The sequence below is a fragment of the Ischnura elegans genome, chromosome 7 (genome assembly GCF_921293095.1).
Source record: "Ischnura elegans chromosome 7, ioIscEleg1.1, whole genome shotgun sequence".
NCBI lineage: Eukaryota > Metazoa > Arthropoda > Insecta > Odonata > Coenagrionidae > Ischnura > Ischnura elegans.
The window spans coordinates 19,349,752-19,375,860 of NC_060252.1; the positions used below are offsets into that span (position 1 = coordinate 19,349,752).

A 26,109-nucleotide genomic window follows, 5' to 3' on the forward strand; every position below is an offset into this window, starting at 1 on the left:
GGAGAGAACGAAGGAAGACAACGCGGATGCTGTGTGGTCCAGGAGGGGAGGCAGATTTTCATGAGTGGGGGATTGTGGGAAGGGAGATGTGAGAGAATAGGGGAGAGGGGGGGGGAGAAAAATAGGGGTAGGGGAGGGGGCGAGGGAGATTCCTGTTGGTAGGTGATTATTCCCCCCTCCGCCCCCGCTCCCCCCTCATCCCCCACCCCTCGGAACATCACCCTTCCAGTCGGGAGAGGGCCGCTATAAAAGGCTCCAGCTCCCCTGTCATGGAGGACTGGATTTCCTCCGGCGGGACAAGCAACACGCGCCGCAAGTTGTACCCGTTATTGTTTTGTTTTCTTTCTCCTCGCATTAAAATACACACAACCAAGTTGCAGTTGTCCGTCGGAATCGAGGAAGGAAGAGATAAAGGATTCGCTGTCCATTTGGGAGGATTCTTCTTCGAGGAAATCTCTCTTCTGGTTTCTCTTTGGTGACAAGGTTAGTAAAATATTTATTTTTTAAATTTTACTCAAAAAAATTGTAAAAATTCCGCGTCCCCGAGAGGGTAAGGAATTCGGCCGAATATCGTTCTAATCTCGGATCTCCGGCAATATATTTTGTTGATAATTGGATTAAACCGGCAATATATTTTGTTGATAATTAATACCTGCGAATTTATGATTATTACTGCTGTGGTTCCGATATATTCAGCACCGAAAACCGAATTTTGTGGAGGAGTTCATAGTTTTGGTAAATTTCTAGAGAAATATACGTCTTGCAAAGTAAAAAAATAGATTACAGCATCGTTCTGCATAACTTATAACACAGCTCCGAGCATATATTTTTCTCTGGTCGGATTTCCGTGGAGTCACTTCCGATAGCTACCACCTATCCAGCGCGCAGAGGGATATAGCAATAAATTATATTTTTAGAAAATATTTCCACGTTTTCAATGCCTTGTCACTTTTTTACCACAGCTTCAAAATTAACGAAGTTTTCTGGCCACATAGTGCTCCAGGACGAAATCAGGTTTAGATAGCCAGAGGTCACTCAAAACTTGACTGTAAAGTGTGAATAGCACGCATCCAGGGTGGCTCGCATTTAGAGGTTTCAGGGAAGCGTGGGAGTTTCAAAGGTACACCGCTTGGATGTACATCAAAGGAGTTCGTGTTCGAATCTCGGGTAAAGCCTTTGGGAACCTCCATAAAAATATGTAAGAAGTGGTCAAGGGAAAGAGACTCTCCTCCTTACCTCAATTTCGTGGAATAATTTACTCAATGTAGCTCAGTCCGAAGAGAGTTCTACCCTAACCCACACAAACTAACCTTTGGGTTGAATCACGGAGTGTGTGAATAGTATACCATTACCTAAGCCCCGAACAAGGCGTGTTAATTTCTCAAATTCTGAGTGACGGGGCCGAATCCTTTTCATAAATCATCTCAATCATCAAGATTTCTTTAGGTGTGCTATGGCTTTTGCAGAAATTGAACCTCAAACATGCAAGTCCAACGCCATACTCTCTACAGTACTACTTTCTCAGATTTTATATACTAACGGAGAAAATATCGAAGATAAACAACTGGAAACTGGATAGAGGGAGCTCTTGATTATTAGGGTTAATTTAGAGGATGAAAATGTATCACCCTCGTAAACGGGCGAGTTATTTTATAATTTGGAGATATGAGTCATAAATTCCGTTTCATTCACTTGGGCCGGCACCATAAAAATAAGGAGAACGTATAATGATGGGGAAAGTAACGAAAAGAATTTTTTAATCTATCCTAGCCTTTATTATTTTCTTCATTGGATTGGTCTTAAGCGAGATGTTGCATTTGAAACGGACTCTAACAAGAATGTGCACCGCGGTGTCTATTTTAATCGTTTTATTTTTAAAATGCACTAAACTTCAACTCACATTTCCGTGACCCGAATAGGAGACAAAATCCCTGACTGAAGGAAATAACTGAAGGAAAACCGCATTCAACACTAAGATCCCCGCAGGTGCGTTCATTTAACAAAGTCAGGGTAAGGAGGACTGTTCCTATTTCTGGGCCATCGAGGTTTATTACTTAAAAGTTTCCGATGATCCGTGTTCGAAACTGGAGTTTGAACCCGGGACCATACGGTCAGCCGCCCGACGCTGTCAAGATAAATTGCATGTGGCGATTTTTACCACATTTCGTCGCAAAATAAGCCAACTGTTCGGCCATATTCATTATTTTCTTCGCAAAAGTACAAATTAACTGATTCGGTGTTTCCGTAAAATAGTTTGCTTTGTCAGGTGATGGTAAAGCTCAACCCGGACTTAACCACATGTGAATGTATGATGCAATTTACCAGAGTTCCGCCGCACATTGAGCATTTTTTTTCGAGTGTCCGAAGGCCTCAACTGGAAATTGAACCTATAGCCCCCTCAGTCAGAGCAAAAGTGATCTTCCCACTACACTATACGCTCCCCAAAGTACAAATACCTCAGAGCGCATATAAGAATATTATGAGGAATCCATCAGCATCCCTAGCCTACTACCGTTACTATTTTATCAGATCTTTATTGGCGTAAGAGTAAATTTTGGTATTCATAAAACATAGATATTGCTAGAGTGATATAAAATTACGTTGCATTACTTACAAACAAAGCATGTGAATAATTTAGTGATTCACATGCAGATTTATTTACACTGTCATCACTATTTCTCCGCTTTACTCAAGCATACAACTTTCCTTGGAATTTAATCGTTGATCCTTCCACAAATTGATTATCGCCATTTTAAGTTAAGTAAGAATGTGTTTTTCGAGACAGAATACCAGTTTATTTTGTCTCTATACGACAGCTAAGATAAAAGAGTATTCTGCTAATTGACAGGTATGACGGATCAATATTAATGTGTCCTTTCGGGTGACCATCCATCTGCTACAATGGATGAGCTACTTATTTGAGGATCGTTCATAATAAGCATTAAGGGCATTTTTTTAACCGTACAAGACGTGAACGAAAATTAGGATAGAGAAGAATACATTTGTATTACTATTTGCTATTGTGAAATATGAATTATCATAGCCAGAACTGTATGAATTGAATCAAATTCATATATATGACTGGTTGCGGATAAAACATAGTGAATTCATCAAAAAAAGTTTAAGGATTAACTCGCAAAATCACATGGTTTCACAAAATCCATACAATATAAAATCGCTCGATTGTTTTGTACTCGAAATACATCGTGTGATTAATTCATTTAATTCCAACATTTTAATATTATTATTTCAACTAAGAGGTTAGAACACATGCTTCGTCATTGCTAACGTACTATAGAAGGTTGATAGTATTGAAACAGGGCGTGAATATTGGTTACATTGCCGGCGTTTCTACTCACTATCGTATTTACTGCAAGTTTAGTATTTCAAAGCCAGCAGAAGTTTTAAAAATTTTGCGAATCATACGTTTTCGTGAGGTATGACTATCAGTCCAAGTCAATTTTAAGCAGCAAGGTCGTATTTCTTGTCTTCTACACCTTTTCAGGTGAAGGCTAATTCAAATATCAGAATGATACGGCGACGTGTCATATCTCGCATCAATGCGAACCTAAAAATAATTCGCATTTGCAAGGAGATCTTATGGCATCCCAATTATCGCAGGTATTGATTTTTAACGCTGATTCTTCCGATTAGTGGTTGGGGCTCGCTTATCAACAAGTGATGTCGAACTTCTGCGCAATTAGTCATGACGAATGCCTAGTACCAAAGACACATATTGTCATTACAAGTATTACTTAGGCGACACTTTCGTCGTAATAAGTGAGAAGGGTTAACTCTGTCATTAAAATTGCACTGTACATAACGGAGAAAGGGACATTAACTTCAGCATTGAATGAGCATTTAGCACTTTCTTCTCCTCATTGACCATGCCTAACACTTTATCGTTCTTCTTCCTTCACATCATTTTCGCCTCCTCTATTCTGTGATAAGTATGATGACACCAGGCACGGTGGTATCTTTACGGAGTCCCGCGCAATGATGCACAAATTGAGCGAAACTTGCACAAAGGGGAATCACACTTCGGTAGCTTAACTGGCTAAAGCACTCGACCGGAAATCGGAGGATCCGGGTTCGTATCACGGTCGAATGATTATTTCCTCTGTTGGATTTTCGCAAAATTTCTCCATTCTGCTAAACACTTCTTCCCAGTGGTGCGGACTCCACGCCCGAGCCCCCTCAAAAAATCCTTTATCGGGGTGAGGAAAAGATGTGTCAGGCTCGTCAATTTTCCCCGTAGTGTCCAGTAATTGAGAGTCGAGTTTTCAGGCTTCTAATGTTGATCATATGACTCTTCTATAACGCTTTAAAAAACTTTAAAACTCGCTTCATATTTATAAAATTTCCCAGGGCAAGACCCCCTCTAGGGGCCCCCCAATATTTTTTATAACTTGGCACCCCTGCCTCTTCCTTCGTATCCAGCCATCCCAAATTAAATTTCCCTCTTAATTCCCAATCCGCCTATATGTTCCAGGAATCGAACCTAAAGAAATATAATAAAAGAAAGACAATTTATGAATGCAAATTGGAGGCATGAGAGTCTTTTTTTAACCATTCATTTCTGAAGGCAGTGAGTGAGAAGCTCCTCCCTTGCTTCCCACACATTCTGGCTGTAAATCCTGTTCTCATCCCCCCTCCCTCGCTCAGCAAACACTCTGTTCTCCCCTCGAACATGAATTTTATCATCCCCGCACCGCTCAGTTCTCCCTCCATCCAAGGCTCCTATCTCCTGCGTAACTGGTTCAGAAGTTTCCTCTCCTCGCCCAGCATATCACACCGGAGCACTTGATCATTCCTCCTTGCCAAACTCACTGTGGTAATGACGCATATGTTCTAGTATTTATCAATATTTTTCATACGATTTGACAAAAATTGTCATAAGAACAATCGATACCTCCACTGAAAAAACGCTCAACAATCGCATACCTAATCAAATCCGCTCATCCTGTAGCCCAACAATACGAATCCTCTAAGCTGGCAGTGTCCAGAGCATTTAAACGCTCATCTCATATTCTGCAAGCTTGGAGGTGAGCGTTTATTCTCCAGAAACTGCCAGCTGAATGGATTCGTGTTGTTGGGCTACTAGATGAGCGGATGAGCGGTGGGCGATTTTTGAGCGTTTTTTCAGTGGATGTACCGCAATGTAAAAAAAGCGTATTTTTACAATTTATCTACAGCGCCTCGAAAACAGCGCATTCGAAGCCACTGCGAGGGAATCAACCAAATACCTACGTAGGACGATCACGCAAACCCATAAAGGCAATTTAGCAAGGTGGGACTCGAACCCACGACCTTTGGTTTTGCAGGCGAAGAACTTTACCCCGCCACCGTCGAGGCCGGAATTAATACATAGAGTGCAAATTTTGCTATATTCTAAAATAATATAACATATTTGATCGTTCCATAGTTAGTTTATTCTAGCTATAGATTTCACACATGTCCAGCATTTCATTAGCGGTGGGGTAAAGTCTTCGCCTGCCGATTCCCGCATGGATAGATTCTCTACATGGGTATTTATGATCGACCTACGCAGACATTCGTCAGATTCCCCCACTGTAAACGCCTTAAATGCGCTGTTTTCCGGGGAATGAGGATAAATTTAAAAACATTCCGCATTTTTACAACGGTCTTATGACATTACTTGTCAACCATATAGAAATTAAAATTTTAATTTACGCCCATTCTCCGTCGTAGCCAGCCAGTGAAGTGCAGTTAAAAGACAATATAAGGATGAAATTCACCGTTTAAAAATCATTTACGTTAGCCGGGATTTGAGCAAGGGTATCCCTCTTGTATCTACACTACCTATGTAACTGGTAGCAAACCTGACCGGCCATTGGGAGATGCGGGCACAAATTCCTGCAAGCCCAAATGAGTTTTTCCACGGAATATTTCAACATTTGCGGCAAAAACCGAAGACCCATTGGCGTCACTGCGTGCAAAGATATATTTCTCATGCAGTGCATAGAAAATGATATTTACACTTCGTTTCTTGCACCAGTCTCCTTAATATTTATCCTTGACTTCGGTTCGAATTAGTCTAGCGATAACTTAAGCATGTTTCGGACATCGACCTGAAGCTATCTTATTGAATAAAAACCACCAAATTTATGAATCCAAGTCATTAGGAATGTCTTTTTTTTATCATTTCTGAAGGCACTGAGGCTTGGAAACCTAAAAATTTCCTCTATCTTGAAGTAAAAACTAAATGATCAATTGAGTTGAAATGCTTCCAGACGGTTACAGAAGCAGGATTTTTTTCATATTTCTCAGTCACATTTGATAATGACCGGGGCAGCACATAAGAAAAAATTGATCATTTTCTAAAAAGTTTCTTCTTACATAAATCTTTCCAATGTCGCAAAGAAATAGGAACTGCATTCAGAATACCGTCATTTGATTAATATTCATGCGTTCACTTTCGTAATTGAACAAGGGAATATGTACAAAAATTTGGATAAAAGTATCACTACTTCAATAGACTTGGCCTGATTGTCTCATAGGAATTTGACATGGTATCATTTCTAAAGTTAATAGCTAAGAGCTCTCACTAAAATATTGCATTAAAATAACTGTGGTTAACATATGAAGTAGGAAATAAAATGAACACGTGGTGTCCTACACACTAACAATAAGAAGTAACGTATGGATATTAGGTTAGCTTTCAGCAAGGTCACATGATTTTTTTCCTTTGCTGTAAGGACAGGGCAATTAAAATGAAAGTCCATTATTTTCACTTATTTCGTAAAAACGTCGAGGATTCAAAAGAATTCACCGATACCTCAATGAGAGAAACGAGAGTTGAAGAAAAAGTGGAAAGGATCATAAGAAACGGATCGTTTTCAGACTGACTATAATCATCTTTTTTGGAGAAAAATGGCTAGTTTTTAGGAGCTAAAATATTTTAAATTTAACAGCCCGGTAAAAAATATTATACCCAAGGTTAAAATTGACTAAGGTCTTAAATAATAGTGTGAGAGTTCATCAGATCCATTGGACGAAAAATTTCATAATACTAGGTGGTTGGGTGAATCTTCAATTATCGAGTTTGAAAATAATTCAAAATGCATTTTTATTCTCGGATATGGACTAAAGAATGCTTTACAAGAATAGTTTACCTTCAATTGACTGCTATTGAATAATACCTAGATCTTGACATTCTAGGACTTTTTTGAATGGCCGCGAACCTCAATGCATATCTCTGCAGGGTCAAACTTATCGCAAAGGCAGACAGGTAGAATGCAAAGCTTCACATGACATTTGGCTGATGGAATAGAAACCATTTGATATCAATAGAAAGCAATCGTTACGATAACTTCGCACTTATGGTGGGACCACTTATAAGAAATATTTATGGGAGATCCCTGAAGAAACTAAGAGTCATCAATCGTGTTGCGGGAGAGTTTCCAGTTGAAAAAGTAAAAGAGATGTGCTACTTCGCTTTTGTTCGGCCACGCCTTGAATAATCAATGAGCATATGGAATCCGGCGCAAAAAGACTCAATCCGTAACTTTAATAAAAAAAAAACGTTACGAAAGCGCTACACAGGCGTTAAATGAATTAGACTGGGAGCCGCTGGTGACTTTCAGACTACGAGCGAGGGTTAGGTTGCTTGAGCAATTGAGAATAGATATCATTAAGAGGATCATATTATAACCCCACTATACATATTTCAAGGTCCGACAACGATAAATAAAGAGAAATATTATGTCGAATAATTAGGAATGGGAGTTTGTTTTTCCCCGAACGAAAAAGGACTTTAATAAATACTAGACATAATTTCGTTAAAGGATTTCATTATTATTTGCAAACGGCTGGTCCCCTAACCTCCCTCCCGCTACACGCATATTGAGGCGGCTTTCGGGGTAGTTTGTAAATGCACCCTTGAAAGTAATAATATGTCTACATTTCAACATAAAATCCTTATCGCTTCTACGTTTTCATTACTTCCATCCTTAGAACCTTGATACGCCAAAATCCAGGCGCGAGCTAAGTTGTGTCATCACATGCTGCTTTAATTCCATTTAGTCACAATGAAATTAATATGCCACCTTCGAAACGTTGGCTAAGAAGTCGATAAAAGATATATTCCACTCACAGCGGCGACGAGCAAAATTGATTTTTTGCAGACTAATTCTACTTGTTAATTTCAATCATATCACGTGAATAATTTCTACATAATGTATTGAATATAATGTTTTTATGCAGAAAATTGCACGACATTGCGTCATTAACCCCTGCGCCAATTATCCAAAACAATTATATTTTTTACGTTATGTGATTATTTTTTAATTGGAATGGGCCGAATTATGTAAATAAAATTCATTATTAAATTCCATAATCTCCTCTTTGTGCAGAAGAAACGTTTTTATCTGCGAGAATTTATAATAATTCAATTCTTTGCTTTGAAAATAGTTATAATTTAAAGGCATATTTTTGTCTATGACAGCTCAATCAAAATCATTTTTCCAATAATATGTTTTGCTTCGGGCAATTCCTTTAAAACATCACGCCATCTTAAAATAAAAGCATTTCAATGTATTGGAAACTGATCTCAACATGAAGAGAGCGTGCAAGCAATAATATCTCCAATGCGATCCAATATCCATGCTGTAAGGGATTTAACGCGGGGGTGTCTACTCACAAAGGGAGAAATCTTATTTCAAGCCGTCTTCCGGATCAATGAATATTTTTGAGAGAAAATAAATAATTAATAACCTTTGTTAGTTTTGGGTATTGCTATATTGACAACGGGTGAATTTAAATGCAAAGCTGTAAAGGATACCATTCATTACTAGCCTACTTCAAACGCATATAATCGAAAAAAAAAAAATATCCCAACTTTTGGCGGCAAAAAAAAAATTAACGTACGTACTTTCAAGGATTTTCCATCGCCCAAAACTATTTTATCACTGGATACTTAGAATGCCGATCTGAAGAATAAAACTCAAATCAGAAATACGGATGTGCGCAGCGTATTAGTGAAACTTTTTTTGTCGTATTCGAAGCATAAAACTACATTTGCAGTAATAACGGATTCTTCCACAAAAATTCAAAGAAAAAATACTTTTACAATCAGAAAAATTACGTAGTTCAACGGCGCATCATATTGACCTTTTCAAATTAGAATCCACTAGGATAACAAATATTTTTCGTTGAGCCCTGAGGAAACGAAGATTCGCTAAGCGTGCTGAAGGAAGTTTTTCTTGGACCGAAAAACGAAAGTGAGGTGTACTCAAGAGTTCAAATCAGATTGTAGCTCGAATATAAGGCAATTCGGGTAGTATATTGTGCACCAGTATTTAATATTTAAACTACATAACATATTATAGGAAGTGCATTCATTCTTTAAAAACTGCTATGAGCGAGCACGCAGCGCTACACAGCTATTGAATTTCTAAGTATGTGAGCCGCTGGAGACTCAAAAGCTTCTTGAAAGGCTTAGATTACTATTAAGAACAGGTTTCTTTAAATGTGGCTTTTAGAACATCATCTGAGAACGAAAGTACATCTCCAAATCGGACAGAAACGATAAAATAAGAGGTTTTTTTTTGAACGCATAAGTATGGGAAATCTCCTTTCCCTCCAATATTTAAGAACTTAAAAAACGGTGGGTATAACTCCGGCTGCCAAATCTCTCACAAATCACACCATTAATATTATTTTAGTATTATTTTTAATTTACCTATTTCTTCACATAATTAACGGCTTTCGGGCGTTTCCCCGAGGAGTGTTGTTTAAAGCCGCCTTTAGGCTAATGTGGAGGAACGCCTCGGAAACCTCCAATTTGCTTAATGCTTATTCGAGAATCCAGACAAGCAATGCGCCAACTATTGACCGAATTCGGAAGTAGAGCTCCGAGGATACCTAAGGAAACCACGTTGACAAATCATTGGTATTTCTGGGAATTTACTGATTTTTCTAATTATATTTTTGTTATTAAGCCATCACAACGTCGCAAGTAATATATTTTAAGCAATTATATTCATTTAAAATGCCTATTCAGTTGTCATTTTCAGCTACAAGTCATCATTAACTGCGACGGTGGTTTTGTTTTGTTTAATGCACTTGGGGTTACCGACGTATTGCAATTTTTCTTTTCTAGCCGGCTGAAAATAAAGTTATTTTTAACGCAGTCACTCAACTATGGTCATTAGGAACCCTTTGAGTAATGTCCGTGAGATAGTAGAGGATATTCCAGCTAAAATTGATTAATTCCTTAATCTTAACTGCTATTTATCGTTGGCCGTGGGAATTGAAATACCTCCTCAAAGCCAAGAAAATCTTCTTAGATATTTACTACTTTAATTATCGCAGTGGCTCGACAACTCATCCTATTGCACCAATGTTAACATCACAACAATATCCTCGGTGCGTCAGCCATATTGGCATATTACGTCACTGCTTTCAGCGCCGCCATCGGTGATTTGAGTCTCGAGATCAACTGCCGATGGGCAAGCACCTCCAGACTCGCGCCTTTTGAGGCGACTTGCACGGCAGTAAATAGATGCAGTAAGCAGCGGTAGGAGGGCTACGGTAGGGTTCTAAGGTTTTCCTAGGAAAGCGTTTTGAAGCCATGAATTGACACCATACCGGCGCATGATGCATGTTTTGATATCAGTTAATAGCTTTAGAGAAGCACATGAGTTATGGTGGTTAATTTTGGGCCAATCAGATCTCAAACGCAGAGAGCTCAACTAGCAATCCGTTCAAATTTTTCAGGCTACCGTCGCCCTTCCGGATAACAGCGTTGCCAAATCTATGCTGATTCATCCCATTTTCTTAATCTCTCACTCTCTCTCCTCCTTTCACTACTTTTCTTGAGTACCTGGTTTAAACCATAATTTTTAATATGCTTTAATTTTATGACCACGCGTTGTGCATGGAGCGCAATAGATTTGCGTTTGACTTTTGAGTGATAAAAAATTCATCATCAAAAATTTGAGATTTTAGTGGCAACATTGTAATTAATATTCAAAGAATTACTCTGATTGGAGATGTGACATGAATCAGCGTAGATTTGGCAACGCTGTAATCCGGAAGGGCGGTGGTAGTCTGAACAATTGGCAGCATATGTTTGATTTTAAACATGTAAACTTACCCATAAACCCATAAAATTTAAATTTGGGAACTTGATCAGGGTGGTTTATTTTCTTCATTAAAGTTCTAATAAAAACGTGTGTGTTTACACTACTTATTAAAAATTATTGCAATATCTTTTCATTTTAAGTTCAAGAGAAAACATAACTTTTTAGAATATTCCTAAAAATTTATTGTTATATTATATTTAATAGTTAAGAATGAAATTTTTAAACTCGCCCTGCAGCTGAGCGATTAGTACGAATGTTAAATATCGATAAGGTGGCTTATACAGCCTTAAAAAAAAACTACAAAAAACGTTATATGGTATTGTTACCTGGATTTGATATGTACTGAAAATTTTAAGTCGGCACCTAACCGGGGAGTGGATTAATTTGAGTTGCTCGAGTTTTCCCGGAAGGATAAACAAACAAATTGGCAAGAAAGTGACTCCATAGAAACGCGGTAAAATATTGGAAGTAATGAAAATACCATCGCTTGATATCTGCCTCGTGGACAAGAATCTAACGGGCTAAAATTCTAGCGAAGTGGTTTCATTCATAATTCACACCGCCTTCCAAAGCGCGAAACATAATATCGACCTCAACATCCTCGTGCGGTAATAAAGTGTGCCTCAATGCCCACCGGCAACGAACGCTGTTGTGCAGATAAAGGTGGCACTGACGACACTTAATGGACGCGTGGGGCGGAAAGACTGCTCCTATTAATCAAGAAGCATTTGAAAAACGACCCCTGCGTAATATCCCCTTGGTTTCCCGATATAGGATCCCACGAACTGAGAAAATGTCAACACTATACCGCGAAGGCAGTGATCTGACCACTTCTTGAGAACCCATTATCATTTTATCGCGGGTGAGAGAAGCTGTCTTGTAAACTTAGCGGGGGAGGATAGTATCCCAGAGCATAGAGAGCTTGCCTTCTGAGCGGAGTATCCGGAGTGCCAATCCCGGCTACGCCTTGGCATATTTCTATTCAAAAATGCTTGCGTGACACAAGTCTTGCTTATAAAGGTTGCCGACCTCGAAGGTGTGAGGGTAGTGTCGTTGACATGAGTCCTGATGAGGTCCCCGGTAGAGGGGAAGAAACGTTGACATTTAATCCACCAGATGTAGGTAAACTCAAAATTTTTATCAATTGACAACATATGGACGACGAAAGTTTTAGCAACTTCACTCTTGCCTGCCAGTCTGAAGGTCGATGGTTCGATTTTCGTCCGAGCAGGTTTCCATGAAAAAACTTTTCGGCCACACTGAGATTCAAACCCAGGTCTCCCGATTGTCAGTAAGTTATATCCTACTACCAGGGGTGGATCCAGGATTTCTTTCTGGGTGGGGCACAAGCAAGGCCGTATCCAGAATTTTGTTCAGGGGGGGGCACAAGGATACCTTGTTATACAAAACGAACGAAATGATAATGGGACCGTATTAAAAATCTAGCATATTTTTAAGGGTCTGGGGGGGCACGTGCCCCCGTGCCCCCCCCCCTGGATCCGCCTATGCCTACTACCATTTACACAAGAAAACCATCTCCATCCAAGGCAGAGTTCAGATTTGAACAACCAGTCTGTTAGGTGAACCCAGACTGAAGTTAGTCTTTGATGAAGATGAATTGGTTGCGTAAATGCTAGGCTTTTATAACCAGTTATTTAGAGATCCGGGTTCCAATCCCGTATAAACGAAATGATTTTCCATGGAAAGTCCCACCAATGACGTAAACCATCTTGCTACAAAATGCACTAGGAAAAGGAATTGATCCCCTACTCTAAAACCAGAAAAATGCGAAAATTCGCACGCCCGTGGCTTAGACTGAGATGACCTTTGCCCCTTTCTATAACATCCAACCTTCGCTTGGAATTCACTGGAGGTAAATAAGCAAGGTTTTCACTTTAATTAGTTTCGCTCTATAAGCTCAAAATATGTTTCAGCAGGGTACAATTTTCTTTGGGAGAAGTTACAAACGCAGCGCGTTGATACTTTTCACCCTAGTTACTAATTTTTTCGTTTTACAATGAGAAATCACAAGCAAATTATAGCCATAGATTTTTGATCTTCGAAGAAACAAATAGTTCATCTCAAGAGGGATATCTTTAAATATCGCAATAAAAAGGTATGCCAAAAGTTATTACCTTGGGAACGGCAGCAAAATAATGGGAAATTTGGGAAGTCAATACACTAAAGAAAAAACGTGGTATAAATGAGATACCTAGCGCAAATATATTCGCACGATACTCAACACTTACATAATAAGAAAATAACGGCAAGGATAGCATTGTTTCTTTCGGATTCGAAAATGTATGTTAGATTTTGAAAGGTGATTAAATTGAAAAAGATGAATTAAAGGTCTAAATTGAATGGATTGTATGTTACCGATAAATGAAATGTCTAAGAAATGGAACAAATGAATTAAAGAGGAAATCCTTATTTTGCTCGCTTGTTATTTCGTTATAAGAAGAAGGAATCAAATCACACAAAACCAACCAAAAGAAAGAGAAAGAAAAATCGACCAATGAAAAAGGAAAACCAAATCACAGCCGTATTCACTACGATGCCAGGCTAGGTTTATCCGGCGTGATTCTCTACATTTCAGCGTTACCTTAGGTGTCGTTTATAAGAACTTGATTCGATTTGGTGTAACGATAGAGTTAAAAACTATACGAGGTAATCTACTGGTTCAAAACAATTGTAAGCGACGTAACTTAATGAGGAATATTTATTCCCTGGAACTAGCACAAATTTACTTCAAAAGTAGTCAGCAGCGAGGAAAATAGTTTTGTCTATCGAGAGAGAGACGAGCTATCGTAAGTTCTCAAAAAAATTCACAATTATTATTATATTTCACGTTGTCAGCTATGATCAGTGAAATATATTATCCCTTTTGGGTCTCGATGATGAAGTTCCGTGGTAATGAGCAACGTTCGAATCGATTTCCAGAAATTTCAATTGAAATTTATCCTTTTGAATGAGGATTTAAAGTTGAAATAATCCCTCATCTTGCCTTAGTCCGATAGTTGACAGAGAAAAACATCTGATGACTTGGCTTCGTAAAGGGGATAACCAGTTGGCGAGGTCATCAACGTATTTGAGGAAGGAAGGTTGCAGATCAATCCAGCGTAGCGTTGGCTCCCTCTTACGACTTAACGCGACGATAAGTAATCGGGAAGACCATGGCTTGCTTTTTTTATTTTTTTCGAAATCGACTGTGTTCGGTGCTGGAAAGTTCTCATTGAGATGTATAAAATAGTAAACAGCAACTCATGCAAATACCTGGGAATTAACTTAACGAACGATCTAGGATGGTGGGAAAGAACCACAGAGAAAAAAAATCATCCGCCTTGATCGCGATTCGAACCCGGATTCCTCGATTTCCGGTCGAGTGCTTTAGCCAGTTAAGCTACCGAGGATATTTGTGGATCTTTGATGGATCCAGCAACACCTTGTCCGGTAGTGTCCAAAATATCCATAGAGAAGAATGACCCCTCGATACCTTAAATGGCTGAAGCACTCGAACGGCAATCTGGGGATCCGGGTTCGAATCCCGGTCAAGGCGGATGATTTTTTTCTTTGTGGACCTTTCACACGATTGTGCATTTCGGGTGACTCCCGTATAAGTTGTCCCCGTGGCTGGTTCCCGGTATACTTTAAACGATCTAGGATGGTGGTACAAGTCGAGCACGTAACATGAAAAGCTTTCGAATTTTTGGAGGAATCCAAAGGGCAGAAGGATTGCCAAAACGTAAATGGCGTTTAGAGCATTTGTTTAGTCAATACTTGAGTACGCGGCGATGGTTTGGGTACTCATTTAAGGATGGCCACGTTTCTGCCATTTCCGCCCATCGTAGCCATGTTGTTACGACCTATCGTGCTGAGAAGATGAGGCTCTTCAAGAAAAACTGCGTATTATTTTGTCAACCTAATTCATCTATTAGTTCATTTTTTAGGCGGATGCAAATGTAAAGACGGGTGCAAATCGGATTTTCAATATGGACGCCTGCTCTCTGTAAACAATGTGCAATGTACATTAGAAATAAAAATAGAAGGACATATACAAGATAATTTTTACTTTCCTTCAACCGAAATAATGCTTTTTCTGAAAGTATAATCCTTATTAATGCAAGAAATAAATGGTTCACATTAGATTTTGACATCGTCACCGCCCAGTATAGCCATGAGGCCACGGAAAATTTTAAGAAAAGTGTTTGATGAATGCGTCACCAGGAGGAGCGAAACACCAAAATATCTTCATAATCGCAAGGATATATGTTTCTGAGTGGAGATGGATTAAAAAACAGATATTTCACAGAAAAGCATCTAGGCATGTAATGAACAGGCATAAGAGGACTTTAATCGTGACGGAAATGATGGCCTTGAGATTATAATGAGTCAACCAGGCAGACGACAAGTAGTTGAAATTGAGGGCCATATATAGAGTAATAAAGAACGACAGAACATGGGGCGAGGAAAAAAAGAGCTCGAAGAGCCATCTTTCTTCGTCAAAAGCGATCATTATACAAAGTGAAACACGAATACAAAAACTAATATGAAAAGGTTCCCTATCCTCAACAGTTCTATAACCAAGCTAGTCGTTCAAACCCTAACCTTGTAACATACCAGCATTTAAAAATAAATATGATAAATGCATCCATAGTCACTGATTATGATTCATTAAAATTTAACAGAGGGTTTAACATCTTTTAATATGCTTATATTCCATGTTTATGTTTTATGATGTATTCCATTTCTTACAATGCAACCGTACTGTGCTACCCGACAATATGCACTCATATTTTTAATGATTTTTATAATAATAGTGGAAACTATTCTCCATGTTCGTGATTGAAGTGTAATAGGAGCCCAAGGGGGCTAGTGGATAATGTTTTTAGAGACATTTTGAAAAAAAATAATACCTTTATAGGGATAAATTATTTTAAGGCCCCGTTTCTATGTACTTCTGGTGAGCCAAGGATACTCTTGGTTCCAGGCTCAGTGGTGGATTTATCTTACTCATTCGTACAGGTATCTTTCAGAACGACACATGGAGGGCACTGTTTTAGACTCTTTTTATGTTTTAAAGTCCGGCAGCAGCGATAATAAAAGAAAAATATTCAGCCGAATCGATAGATGTAAGATTTCGTTTTTTCCTTGAACAATTAAAGACTTCAATAAATGCTAGTTTGGGCTCAGAAGCCAATCACTCCAACTCGCACAGCGGTAATATTGCAATGCATTATTTAATGAAATATCTTACTATTCATCACTTTAACCATATCGTGCCACATATCATACAAGATATTTAGAAATAAACTTGCACCTCCTTTTGTTTTTTTTGCAGCGACTAGTGTCCTAGCAACCCCCGCCACTATTGCGGATTAGTACATAGATTTTACATTCGTAGATTAGGTCCCGGGAAGAGACTATCCATACATATCCTCAGCATTAGGTAAGAGTGAGTAGAAGGAAGTTTCAACGTGTTTGTCTTGGAGTTCAATAAAAGTGTCATCAGTGCGTGCATGACAAATATTTCCCTGGTAGCAAGTCTCGAATGCATTTTCATTTACATCCTTGATAAGTTATCCTACCACTGATTTGAAGTCTCTGTATACTAATTTTGCCATCCACTCATCCTTATACATTTGACTTAGCAAGACCATCACGACCCAAGAATTTTTCGATAAATTAGCCCCATTCTTCTTGTGCTACATAAGGCTTCCGACACCCACTCTTCTTAGAACTAAGTCCAAACTAACGCGGTCGATCTATTCAATCTTCATCATTTTACACAAGCTCTGCATTTCCAATACATCCAATATTGACTTCGCAGCCACTGTTAAGGTCCATGCATCACTGCCATGAACGAAGGCAGAGGATATCATCGAGTCATTAGACTGAGAGACCGATTATTATTCCACCGCGAACCAACAGTGGATGATGGGCACGCAACCCTGCGGAATGAGGCGGAATTACAATGTAAACATTGTTGCAAATGGAGTCCTCCCGATCACAACAGAGGCATGTAATGGTAAGATGTTTACAGCCGCTGTTCCATCTTCCTCCGCAGAGCGGCGCATAGTCGATAGAACGTTTGACGCACACGTCAAACGAGGAGTTTTTGGAATCACGTTTGAGGCAATTTCGAAAGGCTTAATTAACGATCCAATTATCGCCACTAAAGAGAAAAATGGTTTGGATTAAGGTTCTGATAAATTCTCTCTTTCGCTTAACGCTTTCACACAGAAAAAATCGGACAATAATTCAAATCAATTCACTTATTATCGTGGGCCTTTATGGCCCATGACATATTTTACAATAACTCTAACTTTCAGGAAAATCAATTGATAGAGGTACAAAAAGCCACGATAACGAGGCTCAACAAGTGCAAATGCAAAGAAAAACGGAAAAAATCAAATAAAAATTTTATATACCTACGCAAACACTTACACTTGTATCCCTAATGCGGCCTGGCAGTCTAGCCGCACAAAATGTCCACATATGAATCGCTATATGCGGAAAGGCATCATGCCCAAGTTGGACGATTTATCTTTTGTTTATTTAAGTCGTTGCTAAGTGCAAGACTCAACGTTTCCACCTAAAAAGAAAACATGTCATGCTAATAACACCGAGCATATGTTTCCATCAGGGGCGCAGCTAGGAATAAAGGCTAGGGGGGTTTAAGACGCAATTAATTATGGGGGCATGGGGGTGTGGCATACCCGCCAGGGTAAGCGGGAGATGCGGGGGCCCTCCACCATAAAAAATAAAGACAAATTGTTCAAAATGGTGAGTTTTACGGCATTCTGAGAGATATTTTATTAATACTTACACTATTCTATAAGTAATATTAATCAAATTAAGTACAACAGATTAAACTTAAAAATTTCTCTGAACTCTGGGGAGGGGATTTATCCCCCAAAACCCCCTTCGCTGCGCCACTGGTTTCCATAACATGTTTCCTTTTATTAGGAAACGTTGAGTCTTGTACCTAGCAAAAACTTAAAGAAGAAAAAAGAAACATCGTCCAATTTGGAAATGATGACATTCTGTAGTTAGCGATTCGTATATGAAATACAACCAATGCAAATATAATAAAATATGTACAAGAATTCTCCCCTAGCATTCTTGGGGATCTTCGCGTGCACCTAAGAGTGAAAAAGAAATGTTTTCAACTCATTCTACTCTAGCCTTTACAGGACAGTAAAGACCACTGATGAACTCATTCTGAATGAATAAAACTTTTCATTTTGTCCACTGACTAGATGCCGACCTGATGACGATGCGTTGATGGTGATGACAAATGTTGATAATGATGACCTCGTCTTCATCAGCAGCATTCAATCCGAAGATTGATTTGACGCAGCTCTCCACTCAGTTCGCCTATCAGCTAATCTGTTAACACATACAAAATCCTTCAGCTTTACATCTTCTCCTGCTAAATGTATCTCACGCGTGGCCTACTTCTGTAATCTTCCCTTCCACCAGCTATTCAGTCATAACTTTCATTAGACCATCCTGTCTCATTACGTGGGCGAATTTACTGTCTCATCTTCAACCCCGAGGTTTTGAAAAGACTTTTCTTCTCTCCTACATTTCTTAGAACTTCTCCATAACTCACACGATCAATCCATTTCATCTTCATCATTCTTTTATAATACCACATTTTTAAATCTTCCGGCCTTAATTTCTCCGCTGCTGTCATCATCCACGCCTCACAATCATAGTGAAGCAAGGGGATGATCCTGAATAATGAAGTAGACGCTAAATTGGAGCAAAGGGTCCCAATGTGTCCCAATTAACTGGAATGTAACTGCACCAGCATAATCTCGCTCTCTACAACTAATCTTAGTTCTGGGAACGGAAACTTGATCGAGTTAGCGGCGCGAGCGTGATAGAAGACTGGGTGCGTGGGTTTGACGCGTGCTTAGGACACGCCCGTGGTGAAATTAAGAGAGAGACCCATGAATAAGTAGGCGCGAGATGTGGGATTGAGTTTTCCAGTAATGAACACACATGACACGCAGGAGTGGCCCATCTTGGAGCAGTGATATAGCGGAAGATTGCGAAGTGGAGTCAAATTTCCATGTAAATTTATGATGCAGGATTTAATCGTGTGAAGAAGAGAGGAGGTTGAGGAGAAAGCCAGCGGCGATTACGGCAGAAGGAAGAACGACGGATACTGCAAGCCGCAAGACAATGTACGGGTACATTACGGTTCTTCTTTATTGCTCAGGTATTAACTTTAAGATACAACGAGAATATTCCGTGTATTAAGACACTAGACACCGGAAAGGAAGGGATATTTAATCGGTTTGATCGTGATCGAAACGCGCGGATACCTTTTTTTCAAATCAAAAAAGTGGACGAAGGACGAAAAGTTTTTACTGAATTCATTAAGCAGAAAATTGCTTCGTGACAAGATGTAATATCACTTATTGGAGTTCTTTATCCACAGTTCCCAAGAATGTGACTGTCACCTGGGTGTTTCTGGATATAGTTAATTCATTAAATTACGTTTTACATAAACTTTTTATGGATAGTTGCAGTCATGGCATTACATTTTAGGTTGAGGTTAATTGGGATTGGTGATTTGGGAACAGGATAGGGCATTTTTAGGAGTTCTATGTTTTAGATTTTCAAGAATATCGCAGTCTCAAAGATTTCTAATAATTTGCTAATGGTTTTTAAAATGGAATTGAAATGTGCAGATTTGCAATAAAAAAGGACGAAGTACGAAAAAGTTTGATTGAATTCATTCCTTAGAAACTTGATTCGTGACCAAGAGGATATATTTATTTCAGTTCTTTATCCATAGTTCCCAACGACATGGCTATCTCCTGGGTGTTTCTGGAGATATTTGATTAATTTATTACATTTTACATTCATTTTTTATAGATAATGGTTGTCATGGCACTGCATTTCAGGTTGTTAATTGAGGTTGGGCGTATGGGAAGGGTTCATGGCACATTTAGAAGTTTTATATTTAGTTTTTTTTTTCAAGAATATCGCAGCCCTAAATTTTCTAATAATTTGTTACTGATTTTTGAAATAAAATTGAAATGCGCAAATAATTTTTGCAATAATAAAAGTACGTAGGACGAAAAGTTTTTTATTGAAGTCATTCAGGAGAAAATTGCTTTGTAATCAAGACGTAATATCACTTGTTGGAATTCTTTATTTAAAGTTCCCAACAATGTGACTGTCCCCTGGGTGTTTCTGGATGTAGATGATTCATTACATTTCGTTTTACATTAGCTTTTTATGGATAATTGTGGTCATGGCATTTCATTTTAGGTTGGGGTTAATTGAGGTTGGTAATATGGGAACAGGATAGAGAATTTAGGAGTTCTATGTATTGGTTTTTCAAGAATATTACAGTCCAAAAGGTTTCTAATAATTTGTTATTGTTTTTCGAACACGAATGGGATAATATGGTTTGTGCACCATTAATATCGGTTAGGATTGCTGTCACGTCGGTCGCCTTTAAATCTTTTTTTAAAGTTTTTAAAAATGTCCGCAAACGCGCCGATGCTCGAAGAGTGGTCCATTTATTTCTAATGATGTAATAGGATGCATTTGTAAGGAATACTATTGACAAGTTATTAACTCCATAGATTATATCATCGCAAATATAAATTTCGGCGACCTAATTCTAGCTTACTGAAGAAAAACGGATGTGAGCGTCGTAAGTGGTGATTTTCCGCCCATATATACTGAAAAATTACTCGCCTTGACCAGGATTCGAACCCAGATCCCCCAATTTCCGATCGAGTGCTTTAGTCAGCTATGTGGAAATGTCTGTGGAAATCGACATTCCTGTCTTGCGGGTGACTCCGTAAAGTTGGTATGGTATTTGGAGGAGGCGACCGACAGCTGAGGTCATTTGCGCCATGAGGGAATGATAGGTAAGGACGGGTGGAGAGAAACCCGGCGTCGGCATCAGCCTGCTCTTAACGAAAGGCGCCAAGGGGACCACGTAAATTCATCCGACGGACGGAGTGTTGCGCTTGAAATATCCTCCACACAACACTAAGCAGGGATCGGGCAGTCTCAGAAAATTCTCTGCCACTGCCGGGATTTGAACCCGAGCCCGCCGGGTGGGAAGCCACCACACCAAATCCCTCTCCGTAAAGTTATCAACGTGGCCCGGTTGCCCCGGTCGACTTAAATTTGAAATTTAAGCATTTGTGCAAAATTGCCTTCAACTCCTAATTTATTCAAAGTATCGAGTACTTCATCAAAGGCCGGTTACACGCATTCTAGGTTTGCACCTGTGCCTCAGTGCAGGAGGGGTGAACTCCTCGCCTGCCATGCTGAAGGTCACGGGTTGCGGCCCCCTAACCCTATCAAGTGTATAACCGTGTTTCTGATCGTCGTACTTTGTTGTCCGCTAGATTCCCCAGTTATTAAATACCCTATTTTAAGGGTGGCGGAGATAAAGCAACATATAAATCCTTTACTAGCTAGCAGCCTCGAACTTTGATGAGTTCAGGCATTGCGTAATATACAGTGTGTGGACGTTATCAGGGAACTACCTCTTGTTTCACAGATTTTCAATACCATAACACCCTGCTTCACGAGCATATTTTTCACATGGAGACGCAACAAGTGACGACAGGCTTCTTGCTCTTTCTCTTCTTCTGCCTTAACACGAATCTCTTTCCGACGAATGACTCGAACGCAACAGCTTCCGCCGCCTGCCACGACGGAGTATTGACGCCGAGGAAAATTAACAATATCCGGCCTCGCCTCTTCTCACCAGGTGTCGCAAAGGCATCTACCGAAGAGCGACCAATTCGCGTTGGAGTTCCGCAAAAAAAAAGATGGGAACTTCGACCAAAAAACGGAGCATTTCCAACGACATATTTCTCTTTCCCCGACCTCATTTAGATCGAAACCACAGGAATCCAGTGAGCATGTACTGAAATTAAACCTTAAAAAAAGATACTAAAGAACTGTTCCAACGAAGCCCGTTGCATATCACCGGTTAGATAGATATCAATTTTATTTACACAAAACTGAACAGCAAAATATTTTTCTGTGAATTTAACTATTGCTTAAGAAAAAAATGTTTTCACTATCAGTCTCAAAATTAAGGCATTCAATGAAAATCAATTATCGAGCGTTCCCGACAGCTTTCGTACTAATATTGATAAACTATTCAATAGGAGCAAACGGCATTCAATCTTCTCCATTTGTTTGAAACTCAGCATGGCAAGGTATTTCACAGAAAACTGAGTCTTCATTTCAAGTTATGATTAGCTATGCACGCAAAAAGTTATGCATGACTTCAGACAAAGGAGCCATTCAAAGAAAAAGAGATCATAATCTCATTTCGGAACCTGTTTCTATTCTTAAATTTAAAATGCAATAAATAAATTTTTCAAATATGGTGCCTATAGAATAATAATATATTCTTGCTCGAGCATTTTCTGCCCCTCGAGACCAAAAAGTAAGTCCTCAGGAAATACTATTAAATTAAAGAGATAACATTTTCTGCAAAGAGGAAAACACTAAGCTGCAAATAGAATTTTTCTTAAAAATTTCTATTTTTTATGAACTAGGAATCGGAATTTCAATGCATTCCCAGCAGTTGCTAAATTTAAATCAGTAGCAAACAAATTCGTAAAATTCGTTATTTCTTAATTAAAATGTTTACATTCATCGAAAAGTAAGATAATTTCAACAAATAGACTTTAATTAAGCACATTAATAATCAAACTTAAATAAATAACACTTTTGGATGAATAAATCAACTTCTGCCTTCAATTTTCAATGTTTTATTTTCACTGACCACTCATTTTTATCATACTTCTTTCTGAAAATTTTCAGAAATGTTTTCAACGATTTGACAAAACCACGAAATAAATAATAAAATTCGGATTCAAAATAGTTCTGGCCTGCAATAATAGTTTTATTAGTAATTTTATTCTACGAACGGAATCCGCCATCACCAACGCCGGGAAGCACCGCTAAAGGTGAACAATGGAATTACCTACCTCGCCAAGTATCTTCTCACCGAACCTAAAGTGCATGACGGACGACAATACTGCCCTCTGCAGCTACGGCTCTGGGAGACTTGACATGTTTAGCGCCGCTATAAAAGCAGTCTGCGCTGTACCCTAGCTGTTAATCCTGTAAAAAATACCCTACACGTGGACCCCGTGTGAATCTTCCAAATCCTTCTCCTTGTTCCCTTTCTTTTTGGCTAGGCGTCCCTTAGGCGTATAATGTTTCAAACTAAGGAAGTCCAAAGGATTGCAGGTCACTGGGGGAATGCTAATGCTCAAACACACGGCCAGATTCTCAACGCGTAGCATGGTCGATCAAATTGTAGACCAGTGTTTCCCAAACATTTTTGAGCCAACGCCCTCTTGAATCCATAAACCTATAGGATAAGGAACAGACGCCCCCCAAATCAGAAACTTCAAATTAACAATCACAATCATAGTCTAATCAGCCAAATTGGGTGTTGTAGTAATGAAATTAAAAACAAATGCTAATCAAATTTTATTTGTAATCCAATAGATATGTAGTCAGCATAACGCATACATTCAAAAGACTCAATGCAAGGTAAAAGGTGAGAATGCATTTGTTACATAAAAATAAATTATCAAAAGAAATAATTTTAAGAAACCTTTTTCTTTTTGAAGTTTAGATTTAGATTTTTCACTCAAGCAATAATGTGACATGAAAATTTCAATGCTTGGAAGTATAATAGCCAATTATGTTTTGTCTTCGCATTTCCACGCCCCCCTCCCCCTCCAATCATGCTGCCCGCTTGGTTCTTTTTGCCCCAACAGACTATCTTTCATATCGCACTTGTAAACACTCTAACATCTTAAATGTCAAGTCGCACTGTGTATAGGTCCCATCTCACTCTTTTTCAGTGTAGATTTAACATTTTAACTTGAAACTGAAAAGTAGTAGGTTATTCATTTAGTAAAAAAAACAATAGTAGTAGTCCAATGGACGTAAAGTTAGGGATCACGTCACAGGTACGAGAAAAATGACTGTGATTTTTGGTTTCTTTGAACTAGTGAATCAGCAGCAGTGACCAACCCCAGCCTCTCAACCGGAAACCCTTGAAAAGCACTCGCAAAACTCGAAGGAAACGTTGCGAGCGCTAAGGTTGCAAAAAAACATGCTCACCCTAAAATGTCCCTTGAATTTTTTTAGTCCGCACCTGGATCCGAATTCTAATCTCGGTGGTTAAGACTTTTCAGAGACTTCCTGATCCATGCTGTAGCACTTGGTGAATGGCAGTGGGAACGAAACCCTAGGGCGGGCTCGCGGGGATACACTCCTGGGGCAGGGACTGTAAGCGTGAGCTTTTCTCCTCTGCACCCAGAAGGGGAAGGACGGGAAGGAACAAGGAAGGAGGCGCCGCCGCGATGAGAGCCCGACGACGCCTCCGGGGGGGATAGGGAAGGAAGGGAAGGGACGAGGACTCCTGCACCGTCACAAGGCGGGCGGGCCCTACTATAAGCGAAACCAAGCATATGCAATTAATATACTAACGACCTTGGAGGATTATTCTATGAGGAAGAATAATCCAACGATCAAATCGTTAGATACTTGGTGAATGGCAGTTCTAACTCAGCATCCGTCCGTTGGATAGGGCGTTTAGCAGTGGTCGACTTGGCTCCATCCTTTAAGAGTAGGCTGATGCAAACGCCGCGTTTATCCTCCAACTAAATCTAAAACATATGGCCTTTGGTAAGGCAATTCATGCGCGCAGGTCCTATTGAGTATCAGTTTAAATTTCTCTTTGTTCGCTCGCAAAAATACACCATACTTGGATGCTATTTTTAAATAGGGAAGAAAAACGTTTATTCATGGGCAAGCTAAAATTGAACAAAATATTACCTTACTTTGCCATCCTGTTTTCCAATTTAATTAGTTGTGAAAATTGGTATTTTTTCACTTCTTTCGAGGGTCATAAAATAAATTCAATTAGAAAGGAGTCGAAGAGGGTAGAGTCAAAGATTTAGTAAAAGTTGAATATGCTCAAATGGGAATGATAATAGATAAATAATTATTCTCATCACTCAATTCACCGCTGTTACTTAAAAAGAGCATATATTAATTTTCTGCGCAACTGACGGAGAATTGCACGAGAATGTGCAGGGAATTATGTTGCATATATCTCTACATTACGAAGAATATTTGTAAAAAGCATATAATAAAGATAAAATGGGGATCAGGTAGTCTTGTAGGCAGTTCGCTTGGTTTATCGAAGTAAGTTATTGTAAGCTAATTACGAGCTGAAATTCATAATGCGTGGATTTCAATGAGCATGAACTGTTACCTTGAACTTGGACGCTATGTTTAAAATAGTGTAGCAATGGTTTATTGCTATTCAAGCTAAAAATTTACAAATTTGGGACAGTTAAGGGAATGAGGGGCCGGTTCGGTTTCCAGAGGCACCTTGCAATTTGAAAATTTTACGCAAGAAGAAGTAGGAGAAGACGAGGAAAAAACTTTTTTGTTTTGATATATTCTTGATATATATAATTTGATATTTTTTTTCATAAAAAAAATGCCTATAAAATTTAGCGTGCTTTTTCACAGCCAAGGTTTATTGAGAAAATAAATAGATCGATATTTTAGAGTAGGGTTATTTCACCATTGAGGACCGTAACTACCACTGCCGTGCGATATCTATCATATTCTATTCTCATGGAATCGCACAATGAGTCTCTTTAAAAATCCGTTTCCACGAGCTCAGTCCTCTGTTCGCTTTTAATTACATTTCCATTCGATATGAATTTATGGCGAACAAACAGTGCATTCTCCATAAGGCATGTCAATGTTAATTTCATTAATTCTCACTTGTTCTCCGATGCCGTTGCCGTTTTGTAAGCTAATTAACAGCTGAAATTCATAATGCGTGACTCTAAATGAGCATAAAATGTTACCTAAACCTCCTTGGGAAATTCAAAAACCCATATAAATCATCGATTTGCTATTATTAACTGTATGATAATCACACCGCTCACTG

At 39.0% G+C, this 26,109-nt stretch overlaps 1 protein-coding gene across 1 annotated transcript in view; it reads left to right on the forward strand.

The window, feature by feature from the left end:
• The first annotated feature begins 283 nt into the window (after window positions 1–283).
• Window positions 284–26,109, forward strand: part of LOC124162554 (FMRF-amide neuropeptides-like) — a 49,270-nt gene continuing 23,444 nt past the window's right edge. The window contains exon 1 of the mRNA XM_046539129.1: window positions 284–483. The gene's annotated coding sequence lies outside the window, so the exon portion shown is untranslated. The remainder of the gene's footprint in view (window positions 484–26,109) is intronic.